Source organism: Phacochoerus africanus, chromosome 8, assembly GCF_016906955.1.
Source record: "Phacochoerus africanus isolate WHEZ1 chromosome 8, ROS_Pafr_v1, whole genome shotgun sequence".
Lineage (NCBI taxonomy): Eukaryota > Metazoa > Chordata > Mammalia > Artiodactyla > Suidae > Phacochoerus > Phacochoerus africanus.
In genome coordinates, this window is record NC_062551.1 from 90,168,151 (window position 1) to 90,181,838 (window position 13,688).

The following is a 13,688-nucleotide window of genomic DNA, read 5'->3' on the forward strand; positions in this document are numbered from 1 at the left end:
TGGGCTTTGCTATTAATGGCTATGTGACCCTGGAGTAAGAGATTACTCCATCTCCCTGAGTCTCAGGTTTCAGCTAGAAAATGGGATGATGGTAGAACCTAATTCATAAGGGTGCTTGAGGTGTTAAATTATGTATATAAAGTACTTATCACATATCCTGGCACTTGACATGTTTTATTTAAATGTGCCTTCAGGCTAGAGACACATACACATTGAGCCTGGTGGAAAAAACAAGCCCCCTTTTCCCACTCCTGCTGCTCCTGGAACCTCTTTAACAGTATTTTATTCACCCTGTTGTTCTCACAAAAGCAGTAATTAAAGGTAGAGCACCTTCGCAGGTGACAAGAAAGCACATCCAGAGTGAGAGGATCCAGCATCCTTATTTCTTCATCTGTAGATAAGATGGCCTTAATAGAATGATTAAGAATTTGGGTATCTAACTTCTCTGGCTCTCTGTCTGCTCAGATAAAAAATGGAAATGATATTGATGACCTCGCGGTGGATGTGAGCAGTCAATGAGATGATGAATGCCTGGCACCTGGAACATAGAGCTTGGAGAAGAATAGTCATCCTGCGCCTCCCTCTCTGCTCTCCTCTAGACTGCTCTCTAAAGCACATCTAAGCGACATCTCACCCTCCCTCCTCTCAGTGCTGCCAGAGATCTCCAGGCTTGTATCAGGGGCTTCAGGGCACTAAATTCCTTCTCTGGAAACTCAAGCCAAGTTGAGGGCACCCTCCTGCTCCACCCTTTTTGTGGTACTCAGAAATCTCATCTCCCCTGGGAGACAGGAAGATCAGCGTGTGGAGCTTCAGTGGGGCTCTACGCTATTACACGGACTTTGGGAAGCCCAAGAGGAAGTAAAGGATGGTAGCAACTTGGGGTCAAAGGAAGAGTACTGTCTTTGAAGGTCAGAAGACCTGAGTGTCAGATTCATGGCTCTTTCCCTTTTTATCCATCTCTCCTTGGCAATGGCATTGAGCTTCAGTTTCCTCATCTGTAAAAATGGAGACAATGGCATAGCTATCTAGCCAGTATTATAAGCTTATTGTGAGCCTTGAAGAAGAGAAGAAAGTATGACAGGCTCTGTTGATGCCCATTATTGCTGTTAGTCTTGGGCAGGAATTTAACCTGCTCACACAAAACTACTACAGCATCAGTAGGAGTCCTCAGAGAAAAGCTTAGTTCTAAGCAGTGGATACCACTTCCATTTTCCTGGAGGGGCGTAAACTTTTTGCAGTGCTCTCATATGTCTTGCTCCTGGGAATGGCAACACCCTAGCTAGCTCTGTAGAAGCAAGTTGAGACACAATCCAGCTCACTGTCCACCTCAAATCATCATAGGTCTAATAGATTAAATGAGAATAATCGGTAACTACAGAGCATCTGCCATGTACTGGGGATGGTTCAAATGCTTTATATGGATGAACTCATTTCATTCACAGAAAAACTACTATAAGGTCATTGCTTTTATTATCCTCACTTTACAGATGAAGAAAGTCAGGTGCAGGGAAGTTAAATAACTCATCCAGGATCACACAGCTAGTAAGGAGTCCAGGCAGGTGTTGGATCCCAGAGGTTGACTCCAGAGCACATAACTACTGCATTAACACTTTGCCATCATACCTGCCACCGTGGTCTCTTGTTGAGATTTCTGCAGTATCTCTTAGCTTGTATAACTGCTCTGGTCTTCCCCATCTGTAAACCATCCTCCATATAGCTACCAAAGAACCCTTTGCACAAGGCAGGTCTGGTCACATCACTCTCTGGCTAAAGCCTTTCAAGGACTCTGCATTTCTCCATGGGATGAAGTTCAGGCTCCTTTAGCTGGCCCATAATTCCTGCATGGTCTGGCTCCTGCTTGCCTCTCTTCAGCCTGCTTCCCACTGAATCCTGTTCATCTTATACTCAGGAACACTGGGGTATTCTCTGCTTTTTCATCCTGCTACTTCTTGGTGTACTCCATTCCTTATTCCTCCCCAAATGCCTCATCTTCCCCAGAAAACTCCTACTCATCCAACCCATATATGAAGCCCTCCCAGCCAGGCCCCTTCGCTCTGCTCCCTGCTGCCTCTGGGCTTGTTCCCATCAGTGTCATCACCTTGGAATGCAACAGTTTGTCTGCAGACAGGACCATGAGTTCCTGGCGCCTCTTTATCTCCTCAACATTCCCAAGGCCAGTACAATAGGGCATTAACAAACAAGTGCTGAAAAGTAATTTTAGGTGTGAAAAACCTGTTACCGTCCCCTGGGTGACCCTGAAACCCAGAAGTGCATGGGTTTCAGCATCCAGACCCAACCTCCACTACATCACTTCATCTGCCTTTCTCTTCTAACCATCCAAGGCCCCAGGCTCTTTCAGATCTGAGAGAAGAGAGCTCACTGCCTCTATCACCAAGCAGGACAGACAGGGTCTACTCCCGGTCTACCTTTCGGACCTCCCACTTTCTCACACAGGTTTAGTTAAAACAAGAAACAGAATTTTCAAGAGCTGCATTTATTGAGCAACAAGGGGAAGCAAAGAAGGAAGAGATGACTAGGAAAAGATTTTGTGAACCCCAGGCTTCTGCTTGTGTCTGCCTTCTACCCAAGGCTGTGAACTTCTCCAGGGCATCTTAAAACCACTGGAAATGTTTGTGGATGAAGGCATGACTGACTGAATGAATGACTTGTTGAGTTGCTAACCTTGGCAGATTCTTTGGTGCAATGCTTTCATCAGGACAGAGCTAAGAGCAGCCCCACTGGGTCACATGTGTGAGGATCACTGGAAAACCCAGGCCTTATGAGAGGGTGCAAGAAAGTTGTTCCTTCAGGATTTCCCAGGGCACAGGATGCCTCAGGACCACCCCAGTTGGTGGGGGGTAGGGGCAGGGGGAGGAGAAGCTGGATAAGGAGCAACATTTTCCTGTGGCCCCAGACTGGGATTCCAATTCTCCATTTGAAAGGGAGACCAGCCTCCAACTTCTCTCCGCTTCAGCCCTCGGTGTAGACCTGAGAGAAGCTGCCAGGGAATTTGCCAGGTATTTTATTTTTCTCATCGGTGTGTAAATGACATCTAGCTGTCTTTTTGGCCAGAGGATGGTTCCTGCTTAATTCAGACTCTGGAGAGCCATCTCTGGCAACCCGCAGCCCCAGTGGTGAGATTTATCTAATTGTACATGCAGGCCCACCTCCCTGTTCTGCTTCAGGAGCCTTTGCTATTTATTGCACATCCCACAACGCACGAGCTGTCACCTCTTCTGTGAAGCCTTCCCAGCCACATGGCTCACAGCCCCACCGGAGCCCCCCTCTCCAAGACTGCATCACCCACACATAACCAAGCCAGGCACCTATCGGCTTTTGATACATAACAGCCACTGCACAACTTGTGGGCTTACAACGTTAAGCATTGAGTGCTCACAGTTGGGTGGGTGGTTATGCTGGATTCCTCCATCTTTGGTTACCTGCCAGTCAGCTAGGTTCTGTTGGCTGGCAACCCTGGGGACATGGGGCCACTGAGTCTAATATCTCTCATGGTTCTGGCAGGCTAACCTGAGCTTGTTTACATGACAGAGACAGGTTCTCAGGTGAGGACAGAAGCTGCAGGGCCTCTTGAGACGTAAGGTTGGAACTGGAAGAAGGTCCCATCCATCTCATTCTATTCGTTCAAGCAAACCACAGGCTGATTCCAGGGAAAGAGAAACCCATTCCATTCTCAAAGGGAAAGGTTTGCAACATACTTTGCAAAGAGATGTGCATATAGGCAAGGAAAAAAAATCTGCCATAAGGAGAACGTTGCTGCTGTTTCATTATTTCAACCTCAACCTGGAAAGGAATAGGTTTGAGGCTAAAATCCAGGAACAGAGGCTCCAAGTAATCATCAAGAGAGAGTCTAATGCTTAGCCTAGGGCTTGTTCTTGGGAGTCTTCAAACTGATGTTTGAATTCTGTCCCTGCCTCATATGCACTGTGTGACCTTGGGTAAGTCACGTTCCTTTTGAACTTCCATTTCCTTTTCTGCAAAATAAGGATATTAATGATTCCAATCTTGCAGGGCTGGGGTGTAAAGCTCTTAGCACCATGCCTGGCACAGAGCAAATGCTTCATGTAGTGACTTTTATTCTCACAATTAGCATTAAAAACAAGTCATCATTTCACATGCCATAAACTAAAGCAACAGAATTCCAATCCCAGATTGTTATCCTGTGACTTCTAAGGGCTTGGACTGTATGCACAAAAATATTCACTGCAAATTTGTTTATATCAGGAAACAATTTGAAAGTGGCATGAATATCCAACAATAGGGGCTTGGTTAAAAGAATTTTAGAATATTCACCCAAAGGATTGCAGTGCAGTTATTTTAAAATAATGTAGGAGTTCCTGTTGTGGTGCAGCGGAAATGAATCTGGCTAGTATCCATGAGGATGCAGGTTTGATCCCTGGCCTCACTCAGTGGATCAGGGATCCAGGGTCTCCATGAGCTGTGGTGTGGGTCACAGACACGGCTCAGATCCCATGTTGTTGTGGCTATGGCGTAGGCTGGCAGCTGTAGCTCCAATTCACCCCCTAGCCTGGGAACTTCCATATGCCGTAAGTGTGGCTCTAATAGGCAAAATAAAATAATAAAATAAAATAAAATAAAATAAAATAATAAAATAGTGTATATCTGGGTGTGCTGACATTGAAAACTGAACATGAGAACATGACATATTATCAAGTGGAAAAGAAGGTTATAAAATAGTGCATACAGTACAAAGCCACCTGTGTAAAATATACTTATGTGTATAAACACACTTGGAAGTCTTGGGAAAAATATCAAAATGTTAACATGTCTATCTTCATGTAGTGAGAATATTGAATTTTTTTCCTCTTTAATCTTAGATTTCCTAGAGTGAAATGTGTTACTTAACTAAACAAAAAACATTGCTTGCAGTTGCCAAGGGGGAAGGGGAGGGAGTGGGAGGGACTAGGAGCTTGGGGTAAATAGATGCAGAATGTTGCCTTCAGGATGGATTAGCAATGGGATCCTGCTGTGTAGCACTGGGAACACTGTCTAGTCACTTCTGATGGAGCACTTCATATGAGAAAAAAGAATGTGTACATGTATGTGTAACTGGGTCACCATGCTGTACAGTAGAAAAAATATTTATAAGTAAATGATAAAACAAATAAACAAAACACATTGCAGTGGAGAGCTGCTCTGGGTCACCATGAAGGCAGGCTTCAAAACCACTGCTGTATGCCAGGCCTTGAACGTGGCACTGAGAGATTTTGAACCTGTTATTGTCAGGCCCTGTGCTGGGTGCCTGGTGTGAAAAAGCTAGTGCCTCCATGAGGCTCTAAGGCACATTCTCCAGAAACTCCTCAGGGGCTACAGCAGTTCACTCCTGACCTTCGTTGTGGGGCTTTTTTCTCTGAGGACATTTACAGCTACTTCTTCTTCCTGCTCCTTGCATATGCCCTAAGTGTCCCCATGAAGTTAGTTTTGGGGGAGAAATGGGCTGGCTGTCCTTTGGGGCTGCCCCGAATCCATCCAAGATTGCATCCCAGGACATGGCAGTGGCTGGGCACTGGACAGTCTAGGACATATGGGGAGGGGGGCTGCAGCTTCCTGCTCTGGCTTCACTATGAATCAAGAGCAACACTACTGACCCATCAGACCTGAAAGGAAAGAGGCTGGCACCCACCACCCTAGCTACGGTCAGCTGAGATGTTTATTAAATCAAGAATGTCCATTAGCCATAATTTTAGCAGGAGAGCCCCCAGGCCCTGGGGGAAATGAATGGTCCACTCTGGTTAGCACTGTCTCTCCCCATGTCCCCACTGTCTTTGCTCCTGGTTCTGGGGAGTTTTCTGGGCCCTGAAACATCCCCCATTGATGCCTCCCTTACAGCTGACTTAGTTCCTCCTGGAGGAGCCTTGTAGGTCCATTTATTCTCTTAAGCTTTTGCTGAAAGCAAAATGAACTATTCCAACCACTACTGCAAGAGTGGATGCTTTTTACCCAAAAGGTTATTTGTCACATTGTGAACAAACATGCGCTGGTAAGGGTGGATGATCCTGATGAGGCAGCTACGGCTGGATTCTGGCAGCTGAGAAAGACTGGGGAACAGTTGCTGAAATGGCAAAATGATTGGGGGGTCATGGGACATGGGGGACCAGCGGATTTAGGCAATCAAAGAGTTGAGGGGAAGAATATACTGATTTTTAGAATCTTTAGCTGGGGCATTTACTTCAAATCTCTGGGCGTATCAAGTCCATTTCCCTGGTTACTCACCAAGAAGCCTGGTGGCTATGGCATCCGCCCTTGGAATGCCAAAATGCAAACGTTTGTGGGCGTGTGTGGATGTGATGTTGAGTCACAATATTGTTAATTATGAGGAAGCTTAGGAATTGAGGCACACTTTCTCCCACCTCCATTTACTGATAATTAAGGCAGGCTGGCTGTGAATTACCAGCCATCATTCTTTCCTTTTCCAACTCCCGTAATTGGGTTAGAACGCCTAAGTTAAACAAGCATGCCTCCAGAACTTAAGCTAAGTTGGAGCCCTTTATAAATTAGGCAATAAATTGGAATATGTTTCCCCATCTGGTATCCAAACTTAGGGAATCTGCGATTTCCCAGGAGATGCTGAGATTTATGACAAAGCCCATGGTTCTGTGGGGTGCTGTGGTGTTTTCGGGTGTTTGGGCAGCATAGAGTAGCGGTGGAACCTCTGGGCTTTGTGGGAACTGTCAAGATGCCATTTATTTCCTGTGTGGCTTTGGACAAGCGTTGTAAATTTCTCTGTGTGTCAGTGTTTTCATCAGCAAAATGGGAATAATAAGAGCACCTGTCTCATAAGATTGTCACCAAGTTTAATAAGTTCATCTGTGTAAAGTGCTTAGCATGCCATCTGGCAGAGAGGAACTCAGCAAACATTAACAAGCTCTACTACCACAATAACATGTCATAAAGTTCCAAAAGCACAAAGGCATCCAAGTGCAAGAGGTCTCTGGGCACAATACAAGTGTGGCATCAGTGAGCTCTCTTGCAGACAAGGTGGCTGCCCTGTTACGACTGTCCATTTTAACCAGCTTGGGTTAAACCCAACCTTCTTCCTGACTTGATGCCTGCATCTTTACAGATGGATGGGGCTGAAGGAAAAAGCCCCTACACCCCAACCATGCTAATTGCTCTCTCTTTCTCAGTTTCTGTCCATCGACCTCAGACAAGCCTTTCGTGCAACCTGGTAATTATCCGACATGCTCCAGATTCGTGTTCTCTCCCTTCTTCTAGAAAACGACTTAACACGTCCTTCCTTCTCCTCCTCAGTTTTAGCTATAATCTTGCTTCCTAGTTCCTTGAGAAAATGGAAACACTCGGAAGATAACTGTCACAGGTTTCCAGCAATTCAGCTAACAGCCTGACTGATACCTGCATCTTTGTCGCTAAGCACTACCTGCCCTCCTACTGACCAGCACATCTTGTGTCTTAGGCCACCCTCTGACTTGTATACTGGATCTCATTCCTTCTCACCTCCAGAGATGTCCCTTGACCTGAAAATATATCCTCTACTTTCTTCATATCAATTTCTTTTTTCTTTTGGACCATTCTCATAAGCACCCAGACATTGATTTTTTTTTTTAATCCCTCTGGATTGCACCTCTCTCACCCCAGACACTACCTCACCCCCCACCTCCTGGTACAGCAAAGCTTTAGAGAAGCATTACCTGTTCTTGTTCTATCCATGTCTTCCCTCTTATTCCCCTTGGACCCACCTGACTTCCACTCCAACAGCTCCACCAAACAGCTCTCATCATGGTTACCAGAGACTTCATGCTGCCTAATCCAAGGAAGGGTCTCAGAGCTTCGCCTCCTCAGCCTCTCAGTGGTCACCCGACACAGCTGAGCCTCCCATGCTTCCTGCAACACTTTCTTCTCTCAGGTTCGGATTCTTCTCTTGTCTTGTTGGGTGGGAAGTCTTCTCACCCTCCGTTGTTGGCTCCTTCTTGGCTCTCTTGCCTCTCAACGTGAAAGTGCAGTTTAGCTCAGTTTCAAATTGTTCTCTTCTCTGCCTGAACTAGGTCATCATATCTGGCCTTGGAACTTTAAATTCTAGGTGTCTCCAACCCACACTTCACTTTATTGATCATTTCCATTTGACTATTGAATGGATAACTTTAACCTTAAGTATCCAAAATTGAACTTCTTTTTTCATTAATTAATTGAAGTTCCTGGGCTAGGGGTTGAATCAGAGCTGCCACAGCCATGACAACACCAAACTAGAGCCTCATCTGCAATCTACACCACAGCTTGTGGCAATGCCGGATTTTAACCCACTGAGTGAGGCCAGGGATGGAACCGGCATCCTTGTGGACACTATGTCAGGTTGTTAACCTGCTGAGCCGCAGTAGGAACTCTCCCCAAATTGAACATCTGACAGCTATGCTCACACTAGCTCCCTTTGAAGTTTTCCTGTTTCAGAAGTTGGCCACTTTACTCTCCCTGTTGTTAAGGCCCCAAATCTTGGAATGATCTCCTCTGCTCTCTTTCTAAGCTCCATATTCAATTTGTCAGCAAATCTTGTTGGCTCTTCTTTTGAAATTGGGCCAGAATAAGACTACTTCTCACCACTACTGATGCTACCACCCTGGCTAAAGACATTATCATCTCTCACTTAGATTATTTCAATAACCTTTGCTATAGCCTGAATATGGATCCCTGCAAAATATATATGTTGAAACTAATCTCCAAAGTGTTGGTGGTGGGAGGTGGGGCATTCAGGAGGTGATTAGGTGAGAAGCATGAAGTCCTCGTGAATGAGATTGGAGCCCTTATGAAAGAGGCCCCTTCTGTCATGTGAGGACACAGGGAGGAGAACAGGGAAGTGGACCCTCACCTGCCATTGAATCTGCCAGTGCCTTGATCCTAGAGTGCCTAGCCTCCACAACTATAAGAAAGAAATGTTTGTTGTTTATAAACCATCCAGTTTATGGTATTTTTGTTATAGCACCCCATTTATTGGTCCCCTGGTTTCCACCACCACACTCCTACATCTATTCTCAACATAGAAGCTTGGTGGATTTTTGGTTCTTTAAAAATACACATCAGAGGAGTTCTCACTGTGGCTCAGCAGTAACAAATCTGACTAGTATCCATGAGGATGCAAGTTCGATTCCTGGCCTTGCTCAGTTGGTTAAGGACCCAGCGTTGCCATGAGCTGCAGCTGCAGTGTAGGCGTAGGCTAGCAGCTGTAGCTCCGATTTGATTCCTAGCTGGGGAACTTCTATGTGCCATGGCTGTGGCCCTAAAAAACAAACCAAAAAAATCAAAAAACTAAAAAATACGCATCAGATCATGTCACGTCTCTGCTAAAAAATTCTCCCTTAACTTGCTATTTCACCTGGAGGAAAAACCAAAGGCCTTGCAATGGTGTATAAGGGCCAAAGGTCCCCACTGCCTTCAGGACCTCAGCTGCAATGACTCTTGCTGGCACTGACTCTATTCTTTCCATTCTGGCCTCTTTGCTGTTCCTTGAATGCATCGAGCAAGTGCTCACCTCAGGGCCTTTGCACTTACTTGCTCTTCTCTCTCCTAGAAAGCTCTCCCTCCAGACAGCCTGCTGATTAACTGCATTCAAGTCTGTGTGCTAATGTCATCTTCTCAGAGAGAACTCTTCTAACCTCTTCACTCCATGGTTCCCTGGCTCTCTTACCCTGCTCCACAGCTCTCCCAATTACTTCTCCAATAGCAGGGCTTCTAATCTGTTTTGTTCACTGCTCTCACCCAGGAGCCTAGCACACTTAGTAGGTCTCAATGAATCTTTGCCTGATGGACAGATAAATGAACCTACCCTCCAACCACTGACCACGAGTGTGTAGAGGTTATAGGGTTGGGCTGGCACTGTGATGGGGTCAGTGGGAAGGACTGGGGAGGTGGATACAATTTTGTCGCTTCTATATTATTTATGAGAACCTCTCTCATAGGGTAGTTTGGCCTGGAGCATGGAGACAAGTCTTCCAAGGTTCTACAATTGCAACATTTCTGTCTTGATTTGCATAACTCCTGGGGCTACCACTATTGAGGTCAGAGAGGAGCCAAAAGAATGAATGGTGTATGTACCAAGCATTCGCCATAGGCCTCCAGACCACTATGGACTCTCACTCCATGGACAGGTTAGGTGTCCCCTAAAAGCCTCTGGTGGGTGGGGAAGGACTTTTTTTTTTTTTTTTTTTTTTTGCATTTTAGGGCCAAACAACAGCATGTGGAATTTCCCAGGCTAGGGGTCAAATCAGAGCTACAGCTGCTGATTACACCATAGCCACAGTAACACCAGATCCTTAACCCACTGAGCAAGGCCAGGCATCAAACCCGAGTCCTCACAGATACTAGATGTATTGGTTTCTGCTGCACCATTACGGGAATTCCCAGTAAAGCATTATTGATAAATTGATGGCTTCGAAGTGTAGGAGCCGTGAAGGGCTGGGAGATGTTCTGTAGTGGGATTTCCCATCTGACTCTGGAACTAGCACTTTAACTAGTTAATTGCCCTTTGCAATTATGGTGAGCTTGTTTACCTGTGTTCTTGTCTCAGCAGAGATGTGTCAGACAGTGTCAGCTATAACCCCCAAATTTCAGTGGCTTAAGAAAATAAAGCTTATTTTTCACCCATGAAAAATCTGGTCAGCTGTTGGGAGAGTGGCCTTCCATGAAGGAATTCTGTGACCCAGATCCATACATCTTGTGGTTCCATCACCCCTTAGGGTCTAAGAGTCCTTTGTTAGAGGCCCTGCTGGCAGGCATGGAAAAAGGGTACCAAGAATGGGAGAATTGTACGAGCCAGCCTGGGAAATGCCAGTGTGCCCACTCTCATTCCAATGCCCATAGCTCAGGTCACACCCAGCTGCAAGGGAGGCTGGGAGATGCCTTCTAGCCCTGTGGCCTGGAGAAAAAGAACATGGTTTTGATGAATAGCAATTTAGTCACTGCCACAAAAGAGAAATGAAGGTCAATGTTCGCTTGCTCCAGGCCACAGAATGACAAATTCTGTTTCTTAGATAACCTTGGATAAGTTAAAAATCCCTATGCCTCCATTTCCTCTCCCCTAAAAATCCTCTTCTCCCATTTTCTCTTCCCCCAAGAGATGTTGAAAAGTTTAAAATGGATTTGACCCCTAGTTGGCTGTTGTTCACCCTTTAAAGTTCTACTGGCTGCCCTATCTCGCAACCCAAGCTAATAGCTCTCTGAGATCTGTTACATGGAGGCTTGGAGCAAATGCCCACCTCGTTATACAATTATTACCAATTATCAAGAGTGTTCCAGGCAGAAGTAACAACATGGCAAAGGCCTTGAGGCAGGAAAGAGCTCAGGTTGGCTGGAGAGCATCTGTGGCCTGGAGGCTCTGGGTGAGGACCCAGGATTCAGCCCTCGAGTTTACCACCGACCAGTTAGCTGTGGAGCTTAGCCAAACTATGCAATGTCCAGGGCTGTTTTCATTTATGTAAACTAGGATAAGAGAGGTGTTGCTTGGAGTTCCCGTTGTGGTGCAGTGGTTAATGAATCCGACTAGGAACCATGAGGTTGCAGGTTCGATCCCTGGCCTTGCTCAGTGGGTTAAGGAGCCGGCGTTGCCATGAGCTGTGGTGTAGGTTGCAGATGCGGCTCCGATCCCGTGTTGCTGTGGCTGTGGCGTAGGCCAGCGGCTGCAGCTCCGATTGGACCCCTAGCCAGAGTATCTCCATATGCCACGGGAGTGGCCCAAGAAATGGCAAAAAGACAAAAAAAAAAAAAAAAGAGGTGTTGCTGTCATAAGTGTAATAGGAGGATTGAATGAGATAACACATTTTAGAGCACTTAAAACTGTGTCTGACTTGTTAGCTGTTATTGGGATTACATTATTGTTATATTGTTATTATGTTATCACTATTTTATCATAATTAACAACCATCCTTTGCCTAAGCCCTGGTTCAAAGAACTTTTTTCTTTCTTTCTTTCTTTCTTTCTTTCTTTCTTTCTTTCTTTCTTTCTTTCTTTCTTTCTTTCTTTCCTTCCTTCCTTCCTTCCTTCCTTCCTTCCTTCCTTCCTTCCTTCCTTCCTTCCTTCCTTCTTTCTTTCTTTCTTTCTTTCTTTCTTTCTTTCTTTCTTTCTTTCTTTCTTTTTTCTTTTTTTGTCTTTTTAGGGCCACACCCAAGGCATATGGAAGTTCCCAGGCTAGGGGTCAAATCAGAGCTGCAGCTGCCAGCCACAGCAACACAGGATACAACCGCATCTGTGACCTACACGACATCTCATGGCAACACCAGGTCTTTAACCAACTGAGCAAGGCCAGGGGTCGAACCTATATCCTCAAGGATACTAATTGTGTTCATCACCACTGAGCCATGATGGGAACATCCAGAGAACTCTTCCTTCTAGGCAGTTTCCACCTTTTTAATCCAGGGTCCAAATGGCCCAAAGACAGTCCTCCTGGGGCAAAGGCATTTTTCTTATAGATGCTGCAGCTCAGCTGAAACCTAAGCTTTGGCCTTGGGCTTTACTTCTCAGATAACTTGTATCCTGACCACTTGAACTCTGATTGGCCTAAGATGCCTCTGTCCACTCCCACCCGGCTTTTCCAAATTGCGCTTGTCTTGTACAGTAGTTACAATTATGGGATTGGTTGTTCTGGAAATCCTTACTTTGCCAGGAGTCTTATGTTCATCCATCCTGCAATTGTCTTTAGTTTTTTTCTTTTTACTGACATATCCAAGGCACACAGAGGGTCCCAGGCTAAGGGCAAATCAGAGAGCAGCTGCCAGCCTATACCACAGCTACGGCATCACTGGATCCAAGCCGTCTCTGTGGCCTACACTGCAGCTTGCAACAATGCCAGATCCTTAACCCACTAAACAAGGCCAGGGATCAAACCTGCATCCTCATGGACACTATGTCAGATTCTTAACCTGCTGAGCCACAACGGGAACTCCTGCAATTGTCTGTCAATTTCAGCTTAGAGTCAGAGCAAAACATCCTTTCAGATTCAAACCCTTGTGAATGAGAAGAGCATGGCTAGGCTCTCCAATGCTTCCTGTCGGCTCTCCTCCCCAGGCACGCTTCTCTACTCCTTGAGGACGGACTCCAGACAGACACGGGTCAATAGGGCTGCCAGAAAGACGGCTAGGTCGGGCCCTCTAGAAATAAGAAATCTCTGTACAACCAAGGGACTCTCTAGCCCCCTATCGAATGGCCTTTCATTCCAAGCAACATGCAACTAACAACGTTCAGCAGGACAAAGGGACTCGGCAGCTGGTGGAGTTCATCCTGATGGAGTGAGGAGCAGAACAGCACTGGTTTGCTGCTCACATTGTCAGCAAAATTTACCCGCACAAAACAGGATAAGATTTAACCCTTCATGGAGCCTGTCTCCCCTTTAGCCCTAATTATTCATTCATTTAACCAATTCATCAAGAAGAATTTAATAAACACTTACGATGTTGCAAGTACTAAGATCATCATTAGGGACCCTGGTGTAAATGAGGCTGCTTCTTTCCTGGAGAAACTCATGGTCTAAAAACACAACACAACAGATTACATAATAGTGTACAAAATGTTGCAGCGGAAGTGAGCATTAGGTATTATGGGAACCAGAAGAGGAAGGGGATGCATTATGCCAGCCAGGGGGTGGTGAGTCAAAAATGTCTTCATGGAAAAAGGGATGTGGCTGACTTGAAAAAGAGACAGAGAATCAGGAG